The following is a 12,714-nucleotide window of genomic DNA, read 5'->3' on the forward strand; positions in this document are numbered from 1 at the left end:
AAAACATTTCCTTACAATGTAATTACAAATGAAAACTATGTTATTACATATTTCCTAGCAATCTATCATAACTCTAAGCAGCAGCTCAAAAATCCGATCTTTGAACCATGCGATTGAAATCTATCTTCGCGATCAGATTCAGCATACTCTTCCTTTAAGCTTCCTTCCCTTTGCATGATCCTACAAAACATCAAAATGCAACCTTGTCACATCATGTATTAAGAATCAACAATTAGGAACTTAGTAAAGTTAGATAATGAACTCACCTGAAGTGGAACCATACAATCTGATTAAACTTCTCAGGTAGTCTGGGCAGCTTCGATTCCAATGTCCCTGTCTTTGGCAATAGAAACACACAGGCTCACATGGAGCAGTCTCAGATTTGGCCTTTCTCTTATGAACAAAACTCTTGACCATGCCCAATTCCTTTCCTTTAGGAGAAGGACTCTTTTCTGGGATGTCCATGTCAGCTTGGGATGTAGACCTTCCAATCAGATTTGCTTGACCATTGCGCCAAATCATTGCTGATTCGGCAGCAATTAGGAAATAGGTAAGATCAATTAGGGTCATGTCGTGATCTGTCACATAGTAGTCTTTAACAAACTCACTATATGACTCGGGAAGTGACTGAAGGACCCAGTCAATAGCCAACTTCCTTGGGAAGACGACACCCAACATCCTTAGCCTGTCAATATGCAGCTTCATGTCCAAGACATGAGCACATATAGGCTTTCCATCTTTGTGTTTACTATCCAATTGGGATTGAGTGATCCTGAACTTTTCAAGTCTTCGAGCTTGTGGGTCAAGGAGAATGATTGGAGGATGTGGAGGAAGTGAAGTATCATATTCGAGAGAAAAACTTGTTTTAAAAGATTTGGGAAGACCATAGTTGTCTGAACCAAACATCTACACGGGAGAAATTCAAGTTAGTTGATTTAAGTCCTTAATATAACACCCAAATCAAATATTAAGGCTAGGACCCAACACAATATTTTACAAATTGGAAGAGGGATTCCGTAATCCAAACTGCAAAATATTTGAAGGTAGGTAAATGATGATTTACCAATTTCCACCACGAAAAACAAAAAAGAGTTTTAGGTTTTAAGTGAATTGAAACTCCTAGATCCTTTGAGATTCATTGAACAATTCAATGGAATGTTTAAATCTCGATTTTGCCCTTCAAGTTTGTGACTGGGATGCCGAGGATCACAAACAAGGTGTGAATAACCATGCAAATTAGCTTGGTACACCCAATGTTACAACCACCTAATCAATGCGCCGATTAACCACACACGCTCCATTGATCTATGATTATCATCAAGCTACCCTTTTCCACGCACTGTCAGTCCCGATTAGTGTGTCGGTTAACCACATACGCTCCACTAACGGCTTAACAAGGTCCAAAGTGCAATTTCATGGGTTAGCACCATATTCACATTTTCCTAAAGAAACTAAGATTGGGAATTTATAAGTGTTCATTTACTTTATATTTATAATTATACTTTTAATGAAGGGAGGATTAGAGTCCTATCCTACCCGTTCGGCTAACGACCCTCCACCAGTCAAGGAAGCGGTAGGTGAGAGTGACTTTACTCTTATACATACATACATATATATATATATATATATATATATATATTAAACCTATAATATTATAATTGTATAAGGGTTTAATTTTAAACTTTTAAAATTCTAGGGTTTGGAACTAAAGTATTCAAAAGTGTAACTTTACAAATTCCAAAACTTGATGGCAAGTTTTGAACAATTCAAAAACTTTTCGAATCCCTAACATATGAGTTTAATATAGGTTTTAAAGACTTTAATGAAGAAACGTTTAAAAATGCATAACTTGAGGACAAATTATGGTGGTCATAAAACAATTTATGGGAAAAAGACTCTTCAAGTTTATAACCTATGACTTAAATGATTCTTTTAAAAGGAAAAACTTTTGGTTTTCCATAACTTGAGGACAAGTTATGGAGTCCATTAAAAAACCATTAAGTTCACCAATTAAACTAACAAACATGTCAAGAAAACTATGATCTAGATTAAACTCATATGAATAAGACAATTCAAATCAAACAATTTTCATGTAATTAGACTAACCATTAAACTAATACAAAACATGAAACTTTTGACAATTATATTTTGAATTGGATTAGTATGATCATTACCACATCAAAAATAGGTTTACAAGTTCAAAACACAGCTTAGGGTAATGATCCTAGTCCAATTCTGGCCAAAAACCTCGAAAATCTGCATTCTGGAGCACCAACTCGTCGAGTGTATGAACAAACTCGACGAGTTGGGCAGTTTTTTCCTTGGACTCGGCGAGTCCACAGTCCAGAACAGCAGAAAATCGATTTTTAAGGCATTTACAAGACAGTAGCATCAAGTATAATTGAAAACAACCCTAGTCTTTGATACCACTGCTGGATTTTGAGCATTCTAACACTCCTATGGTGTACATGCAACCCTATGTGATTTGGATCTATGTTTTCTCTATTATACATGCATACATTCAAAATTCCAAAGCATCATCCTAACTAGCATACAATGGAGTATCTATACTACAAAAGTCTAGTTAGATAACATACCTTTTGATGGAGCTTGAAGTCTTGAACCTTTAAGAGCTTAGTGCCCCAAGTGTTGCACCTCAAATGGAATCACACAACACCACCAACAATTGGAATAACTTGAGAAGAGGTTACTTGGTTCACTCTATGAAATCGAATATGCCCTCTTTGTGTCTCCATTAGTTCCATTTCATGAACCATGGGGTCCTTTATATAGTGTGGCTCATTTAGGGTTACACCATGTGAACCCTAATGTGCATGACTATCCATTTCCTTCATAATCCATGGGTTTTAACCTCCATGGAGTATCCATGGGTTACCACATGGGCTAAGCCCAACATGAAGGACTAAGATTCATAAGCCCACATAGATAAGAATGAATGATTTACATAATCAATCCCCATATATTTAATTAGTCTCTTTTGATCACAAAATTAATTCCAAATTAATTCTTGATCAATACTAGTTAAATAATATGATTTCATATTAATATATTAGAACTTATAATATATTAATATAAATCATAAATAACCTTTTCTCATTTGTCTATCCAATTGTTCCGATGCCATGCAACCCAAATGGACCATGCTACTCTCGGGTCGAGTACATACCAATAATAGTTATGGGCTTAGACATCTAATCCAACAACATGATGGAGTAAGTTTTTAGATGAATCCATAAAGAGTTAGCCCACTTGATTAATGGATCATGGATAATAAGCCCATGGGTATGGATTAGGGTTTACCCATAACCCTTGGAATCCTACAACTATATATACAATACTCCATGGCTAAAATCGGTTACACAAGTAGTGCTTGGAGCTCATAGAACCGATTTCAAGAGGCTAGTACTCTCTCTCAAGGTTACCTTTTGTACAAGGTGTGTTGTGATTCCATTTGAGGCATCCACACTATTGGTGGTAAGCTCTTAAAGGTTCAAGGCTTCCAACTACATCAAAAGGTATGTCATCCAACTAGAATTTTGTAGTATAGATATTTCATAATATGCTAGTTAGGATGATGCTTTGGAATATTGAAATATTGCATGTATAATAGAGAAAACATAGATCCAAAGCACATAGGGTTGCATGTACACCATAGGAGTGTTAGAATGCTCAAAACCCAACAAAGCTATGGGGACGCAACTAGACATAAGCACTTCCTACCACCCCCAGATTGATGGCCAAAGTGAGCAGACCATTCAAACATTAGAAGATATGCTCCGAGCCTGTGTGATCGATTTTGGCAAGGCATGGGATGCCCACTTGCCCTTAGTCGTATTTTCATACAATAACAGCTACCACACGAGCATAAAGATGGCTCCTTTCGAGGCCTTGTATGGTAGAAAATGCAGATCACCTCTTTGATGGGCTGAGGTGGGAGATACTCAGTTAGTAAGAGGAAAAACACCAAACAACACTCTCACGGGACCCGAGATCATTCGGGAAACGACAGAGAAAATAATCCAAATCAAGGCACGACTCCAAGCATCGCGTGACCGACAAAAGAGTTATGCTGATAAACGGGGAAAGCCTCTGGAATTCCAAGTCGGAGATCGGGTGCTATTGAAGGTCTCTCCCTAGAAAGGGATGATCCGTTTTGGGAAGCGGGGAAAACTAGATCCGCGATACATCAGGCCATTCGAGATTCTTGCCCGGATTGGTCCGGTGGCTTATAAGCTGCAGCTACTTGCAGAGCTCAGCAACGTACACCCTGTATTCCACGTACCAAACCTGAAAAATTGCTTATCAGATGAAACCCTCGTCGTTCCCTTGGATGAGATCGAAGTAAATGAAAATATCCTATTCGTTGAAGAGCCTGTTGAGATAATGGACAGAGAAGTGAAGCGTACAAAACAAAGTCGCATTCCAATTGTGAAGGTTCGAAGGAACGCTAAGCGTGGACCGGAATTCACATGGGAACACGAAGACCAGATGCAGCAAAAGTACCCTCACCTATTCTCTCGTTCATAGTTCTATCTTTCAAAAGAATGTCACAACTAGCATTTTTGGCTAGGAAATTATGTCTACATGTAATCAACTATTGTATAACTTGTAACTCTAAGTTGATATTATGCATTATGCTCGTTCAAAAACAATCATTTGAATCAAAACTCACTCGTGAAGTTCAAAACCTAATTCAATACAGTTCATACACTCCATTATGGGTTGTAACCCTAACGTCCCGGTTCAAACTTAGAATGGACCAGGATCCTTTTATTGGGCCTGTCGGGCCAATAAACTCTCAACTTGGTTATTGTGGGCCAAGGAACCCCTTTGGGCTCTAGTTGGATTCATATTCATTAAACTATAGCATTTTGGGCCATATTGGGCCTAAAATGTCTCACTTTGTCTATATGGACCTTAATGGGCCATAAATGTCTATTGAACCTTATTGAGCCGAGAGCCCAATTCCTTTATTATTTTTGGGTCGTAAACCTATAAGAGGGCCCAATGGGCCGAAAACTTCCGTATGAGACCCTTTACTTTCGGTTAAGTTCAATTTTAGCCCAACAATTAAAAATATCTCTTCCTCCTCACTCCATTCTCGGTTATATATATATATATATATATATATATATATATATATATATATATATATATATATATATATATACAATTGAAAGGACTTAATTCATGACACCTCAATTTTATTTAATGGACTCCCAAGCTAATTGCATCAGAAACATCCAAGTTAAACCATAATCCTTCATGTAATAACCACACATCAAATCCATCCCTTCCTCTTCTTCTAGTCTCAGCCGAGAACCCCAACACCACCCACACTTCTCTCATTTCTCAAACATAAAATCCTCTCTAGAGCTCTCAAGAAGATTTCATATCTATTCTTCCAAATTTTCGTGAATTGTAAGTGTGCATCAAGAACACTTCACCAAAGATCATCACTTTTGGGTAAGCCACTCTCTAAATAAGATGATTAACTTCATTTTATGATAATCCTTCACTCCTGAACACTCTATTGCATGATCGATGCTCATTAAATCTCTTAGAAATCGAAGATCTCTTCAAAAAAGTGAGTTAGGCCGAAAACTCCTCCCATCTTCTTCAAAAACCGAATTCATCAAACCAAGGTGAGTTCATACCCCCTATTTTCGGTTTTACATTGTTTTTAGGGGAGAATACAAGTTGTCTTGTATATGCATGATTATGTGCGTTTTTTTATATACGTTGTGTTTATGTGTTGAAACTTCATAAACTTGGAAGATTCACTAAAACATGGAGATGTTTGTAACCAAAACACCTTATGTTACATACCATGACAATAAAATGTTTAAAAACATTTTAAGGATATTGAAACTAAGAAAAATCTTGTAATGGCCAAATATGACAAAATAAACAAAAAGTGAGGTTATTTTGTAACTCACGGTTTTTAAGACGACCAAAAGGGGTCATTTTATATAAGAAGGGATCTTTATGACATTCTGGATTATAAAAGGGCCAAAAACGTAAATTTCATAAAAGTGGGCCTCAAAATTGGCTTTCACGGCTTTATGGGCTTATTTGTAAAATTTTGACTTTTGTGGACTTAAATTGTCATTGTAAACAAATTTGGACAAAAAAATGAAACTTTTCGGTTAATTAGGTTAAAAGTATCATTTTATAAAAATTTGGGCCAAAAATGATAATTTTTATATGTTTTGACCAAAAATGTCAATTTACACAAAAGTTGGGCCGAAAACGATATTTTTAACAAAAGAAGGGTGAAATTGTCACTTTAATTGAAACAAGCCCTTAAAAGTAAACTTTTGGGTCTTAAGGGACCTAAAGTGTCATTTTACCAAAAATTGTACCTAATTTGTAAATTTTTAGTCACAAGGACCAAAAATGTAATTATTACAAAAAGTGGGCTTTTTAAGTCAATTTGGCAAATACTTGGGCTAAAACAAACAAGATAATAACAAATGGGTTAAACACGACATTTACATCCTTATTGGGCCTGGAATATAATATACATGTTTAGTGAGCCTTAGTTGTCCTTTTACATGTCTATTGAGCCTGAAATACATATTACATGCTTAGTGGGCCTTAGTTGTCCTTCTGCATGCTTATTGGGCCTGGAAAATACATATTACATGCTTAGTGGGCCTTAGTTGTCCTTTCGCATGCCAATTGGGTCTGGAATATAATATACATGTTTAGTGGGCCTTAGATGTCCTTTTACATGTCTATTTGGGTCTGGAATATACAATACATGCTTAGTGGGACTTAGTTGTCCTTTTGCATGCTTATTGGGCCTGAAATATACAATACATGTTTAGTGGGCCTTAGTTGTCCTTTTACATGTTATTGGGTCTGGAACTTATATTACATGTTTATTTGGGCCTTGTATACATACAACTTATTCGAAAAACATTATTTACTATGTTAAATAGTGTGATACAATGTTCGCGTAAATTTAGTTAAGTTTCTTGTGAGACACGTATTCATCCATACCTATCTAGCGTACAACCTTAAGTCCTATAGTTATAACCAGAGTCTTCTAGAGGGAGAGCGAGAGTTTGTGTATAGATCTATACAGGGTTGACACCCAATGCATGAGCTGTTCGCTACAGTTAGACTAGGCCAGTCTAGGGAGACAAACATTTCCTTAAACAAGTCGACGTCTGAAAAACGTCATGACAGGCAGATCGGTCATATCAAGTATGGTTATAACGAACTCATAGAGAAATTAACTCCATTATAAAAATTTACGGAATACATTTACAGTTTGGTAACACGGAAACATACATACATTGGTATTTGGTCTTAGGGTTTAAGACCACAACATTTTATAAACAGAAAATATCGGATTTTCTAGGAAAACATGCAACTGTAAAATACATTCTACTTACAACAGAAAATATCGGATTTTCTAGGATTACTCATTTCATACATTTTCAAACATTAACATACATGCAGTAATACAAGATCGGACACAAACCCTTTTCAAACCATTTTTCAGAAAATATCAGATTTTATGGTGTTTACAAAGGAATACAAAACACTTTACTCAAACATGCTTATGAACTCACCAACATTATATATGTTGAGGTTTTCAAATTAACTTGTATTCTCATGAAATCGTTAAGCAGATGGACTTCAAGAACATAAGGACTTTTGTTGTACTTGTTTTGCGATCATATACATTATGTTGTTGGCATGTAACTCTATAATACAATACTTGATGTAAACAATGACAGTTGTATTTTGAATGTATGGTGATGGTGTTTGTCATGTTTCATTTATATTCACTGTGATGATATTCCAAGACGAAGTAACCCAACCCCCGGACATTTCCGCCGTACACTTCAGTTCGGGGGTGTGACACTTGCGTTTGGTTTTGGCGACACATTTGCCTTTGCGGCCCAATTCTCTCCTTGGGCAGTCTTGCTAGATGTGTCCTTCTTCACCACACTTAAAGCAGACTTCTCTCTTGGTTGTGCATTCGCTGGCATAATGACCAGTCTTCCCGCATTTGAAGCAGGTCATCTCTTTAGAGCATCTCCCAATGTGCTTCCTTCTGCACTTGTCACACCATTGTGCTCCTTCTCCAGACTTCGAGAATTTTCTCTTCTCGTCGGACCTTGTGGATCCTTCAAACTTTCTCTTATCGCCAACTTCAACCTTGCTGGTGGCTCTTCCCTTGATCATATCTTCAACAGACTTGGCAGCCCAGATAGTTGCCTCTAGAGTAGGTGCCTGACGTACCGGCACCGCATACTCCCAGGGAAGTCCCTTTGCATACTTATCGATTTTTGTCAGCTCGTATGGGACAAGGCGCATAGCAAACTCCATTTTATCTGTGAAGTTGTTGGTGTATTCATCGATGGACATGCTTCCTTTCTTCAAATTCAGGAATTGGTTTTCTAGCTCGAGCAGATTTTGGGCTGAGCAATACTTGTGCTTGAAATGCACCAAAAACTCTGCTCAAGTCAGTTGCAGGGGCTCATTGGGGCTTAGAGTCTTCCTCAGGGCGTTCCACCAGCGAACAACGCCTCCTCTGAACTGACGCACTACAAATGTGGTTTGTAGCTTGCCCTTGCAACCACATGTCATGAAGGCTAATTCCATCTCTGAGATCCAATCCAAAACTCCGATCGGATCTTCCTTCCCAGTGAAAGTCGATGGCTTGCAAGTTAGAAAATCTTTGTACTTGCATTCATTCCTCTCCACTTCGTCATCTTGGTTGTTCCTCCTAATCACCGGCGGATCAGCTTGACCAACGGTCCTGCTGTAGTTTCCCTCCTCAGACTGCCCATCATTCAATTTGGGCTGTTCAACAGACGTCGTAGGTTCATCCCTATCTTGAAGCAGTAATCGCCTTGTTTCCTCCATTTGACGATCCAACATCATCTGGATCATCGCTTGTACCCCGACCATCGTGATTGGCTCATATGTAGCTGCTACAATAGGTACTTGCTCAATCACTTGAGGTTTAGGTTGATGATTCCTATTTATGTTCGCATTTCCGACTCTGCTTCGGGTTCTAGCCATTTTGATCTATACACCAATTCAGACGTTCGGTGTGTAATGATGAGAATTAAGATAGGAAAGATTTTATTTACGATCGACGTGTAAATCTCCCTATCACTCCGAAAAATTACATGCCAGTTCTAATATCGTAATTAAACGTTTAGAAATCTGAACACATAAAGTTTCCAGATCCGGTCGGCAACAGACCATAGATCCGATCATATAACGCATATCATAAATCATTTAGTATATAAAAGCATGTTAGGCATTTTCCCAAAATAAACTAGTGCTTGTGTCTGTTCAGGTGTATTACCTAAAATTTATTAGACACACTCCTCACCATCATTGCTTAGCATTCTAAGTTTAAGTCTAGAAATAAATCCTTATTCCTAGTTCGCTTAAACTAATGCTCTGATACCAACTATGACATCCCCATTTTCACGGCCAGAAAAGACCGATTTGTTTATGCTTTATTTTGAAAATCATAGTATCTTTTAAAGAAATGTGTTGCGGAATTTGTTCCCAGAAAAACATGATAACTACGTTATCAAATCATTTCCGAAGAACTGTATTATATTCATTTTAAAACATTGGGATGTCATCGTCAATACAGAAACATAAGCATAAAACAGAATTTACATTCATTTACACTAGTGATCTACATCTCTTTTAAATCTCTCAGTGCAAAGTAGCTTCATATCGACACCTATGATACAAATAAGCATGGGTGGGTAAGGTTGGGAAACCTAGTGAGTACATAGGGGTTTCAATCCCACAATGTTATATCATATATATAATTTAGATCTCACAAAATATACAATTTGCCCACATATATAATCAACTTTTGCCCCACCCCGTTAATCCTCACGATGACATTATCCATACTCTCGGACCTTACACTTTACCTCTTACTCCTGGATCTAATCCATGCTCTCGAATCAATAATTGTGCCTATTCCATACTCTCGGATTAGGGACAAATGCCTATGTCTAAATCCATACTCCCGGATTAATGACGAATAACTATGTCCTATCCATACTCCGGACTAAGGACAACTGACTATGTCTTAATCCATACTCCAGGATTAATGACATTTGACTATGTCCAATCCATACTCTTGGACTAGGGACAATGACTATGTCTAATCCATGCTCCCGGATCAATGACATATATTAAAGTTCTATTCTCTGAGTATAAATCACTCGTACTCGTAAGAAGATACTATCCAATATTCCTCATAATTAATTTAGGTTTACTCTTTATCCTAAATCATCATATATTATCAGGTATGTTCTTTAACACGTATTTCAGGCAACATCAAATAATTCGCACATAAACATATATTTAATACTTCAATCAATACTTGTATTAAAATCATGTTCATGAAAGGGACTATGCACTCACCTGATAAGGTGGTGATTCCGAACTCAGACAGCGCTTCGCTTCTTAAAAAAACAATTTCCTTGGTCGAAACCTAGTATTATTACCACTAGAGTTTAGTCTAATATTCACCGAGACAAATTAATAGTCTTGCTATTATTACTATTATATAAGCGTTAACACAATACTTTTCACCCACTATGTACAGACAGGGGCCATACATGAAACACCGGAGGGTATGACCATTTTGGCATATAGCACTTTTGAATTCCAACAACCCAAGCGGCCCTTCAAACCAGATTCCCCGTACTGCGAGTGGTTAAAAAGATATTATAACGACACTTATATAACTCATAATAATAGCCCAAATGTTTATTATAAGTTCATAATAACATTACTAATATTAAATATAAGCTACACTCAAAGTAGGGTAGGCGTATCTCACTTACAACGAGTTTTCTAAAAAATCGGGCTTCGCTGGAGCAGAGCTTCTGAGCCGAAAAGCTCTTTTTCTCGGAGCCGTCGGGCGCTCCGGGGCTTTCCTCTTGTGCCTTGAGCCTACTAGGGCTTTAAGAGGGTTTTTGGGGGTTTAGAGAGTGTGTAGAGAGAGAAAGAATGCGGAAAAGGTGTGAGAAAGAGTGGAGGCCTCGCATGGTATTTATAGGCTAAAATACAGCTCAACTCATCGAGTTGGGGCTCTAACTCGTTGAGTAGGTGCCACATGTCACCATTTTGGTGGGAAAACGTGGGTGGCCTATATTGAGCCACGTCACCCCTTTTGCAGCAGCACCCTGTCAACTTCTAAACTCCGTAACTTTCGCATACGAGCTCCGTTTTCGAGGTTCTTTATATCTACGCGTAGGTATTGACAAGATCTACAACTCTCCTTTTGACTCCATTGGCTAATTCTCGCCCGATTTTAAATTTAACAGTATGAGAAGATTATATTGTTGAATGACCGTGTAAAATTCATAACTTCAACATACGGACTCCGTTTTCGTCTGTCTTTTTATCGTTGAGCTCCTATTAATGAGATCTTCAATTCTCATTTACGTTGGCCAAAATGTAACATCCCAAAAATCTTGACCAAAAATTTCATTTTTAATTAGGTAGTTTATAAAATTGTTTACTGAAAAACAGCATCGATATCATATCAAACCCATAAGCCCATAAGTCAAATGTCATAAAACATGTCATGGAATAATAAATATGTGAGAGTACAATCCCAAGAACAACATAGTGAGGAAATCATGTGTGTAATGCGCTGCAGTCAAGCCGGCTCATTTCCCCGTGAGGAAGATGTACCTGAACCAAAACTAAAAACTGTAAGCACGAAGCTTAGTGAGTTCCCCCATCATACCACATACCATACAATAACATGTCTAGCCAGGAGTATCTGGGTGCCGGCCTCCCCTTTGGTTTATTTCAACCGGATAGCTGCCTAGCATATCTGGGTGCTGGCCTCCCCTTCGGTCTGTCTTAACCGGATAACTGCCTAGCATATCTGGGTGCTGGCCTCCCCTGCGGTCTATTTCAACCGGATATCGGGGACTATTTCACCCCTACCACTACCACATAAAATCATAGCATACTAGCACATAGAACATAACAGATAGTGGCATACCAGACAATTATCACACAGACAATCATCTAACTACGAGCTCCTACTAGTGGGTCGGCATCGTGGCCTTAGACCCACTTCTACTGGAAGGTAACTCACCTCGTAAAGTTGAGTGTCGAATCTCATGGAAGGTAATGTCTAACAGCTGCTCCGATGACTTCTGGCTATCACAATCATAATAATACTCAATCAGACTCTTATAACACTATTTAGGGTAAAATGACCATTTTACCCCTTGGTCCAATTGGAACATCTATAAGACCCAATTCTAGCTTAATAAGCTCAGCCCTCCTATGGCCCACCAAAGACTCCCTAAGGGCCCACTAATTGCCCAATTTCTGAGTTGGGCCTTATCCCCCAAATTGGCCCATTACAAGTCCAAAAGTTCCAAGTCCAAATATAATAATTCCAAAGGGTCCAATCATGGCCCAATAGGCCCAATACTCTAGTTCCAGATTCCCAAGTCCAAAGTTACGCTTCACAGTGGGCCACGGGGCCCAATAGTCCAGGCCCAGTCTCTTAAGGCCCAAAAACCCAATATATCCACTCTACATGTGTATGCGCGGCGTACCTGGCACATACGCCCAGCGTACGCTGTCCTTGACCAAAACGGGGAGTTGACCCAGTACGCGCGGCGTACCAGGGAGTACGCCCAGCGTACTGGC

Source organism: Lactuca virosa, chromosome 1, assembly GCF_052849685.1.
Source record: "Lactuca virosa cultivar CGN04683 chromosome 1, Lactuca_virosa_CGN04683_v6, whole genome shotgun sequence".
Taxonomy (NCBI): Eukaryota; Viridiplantae; Streptophyta; class Magnoliopsida; order Asterales; family Asteraceae; genus Lactuca; species Lactuca virosa.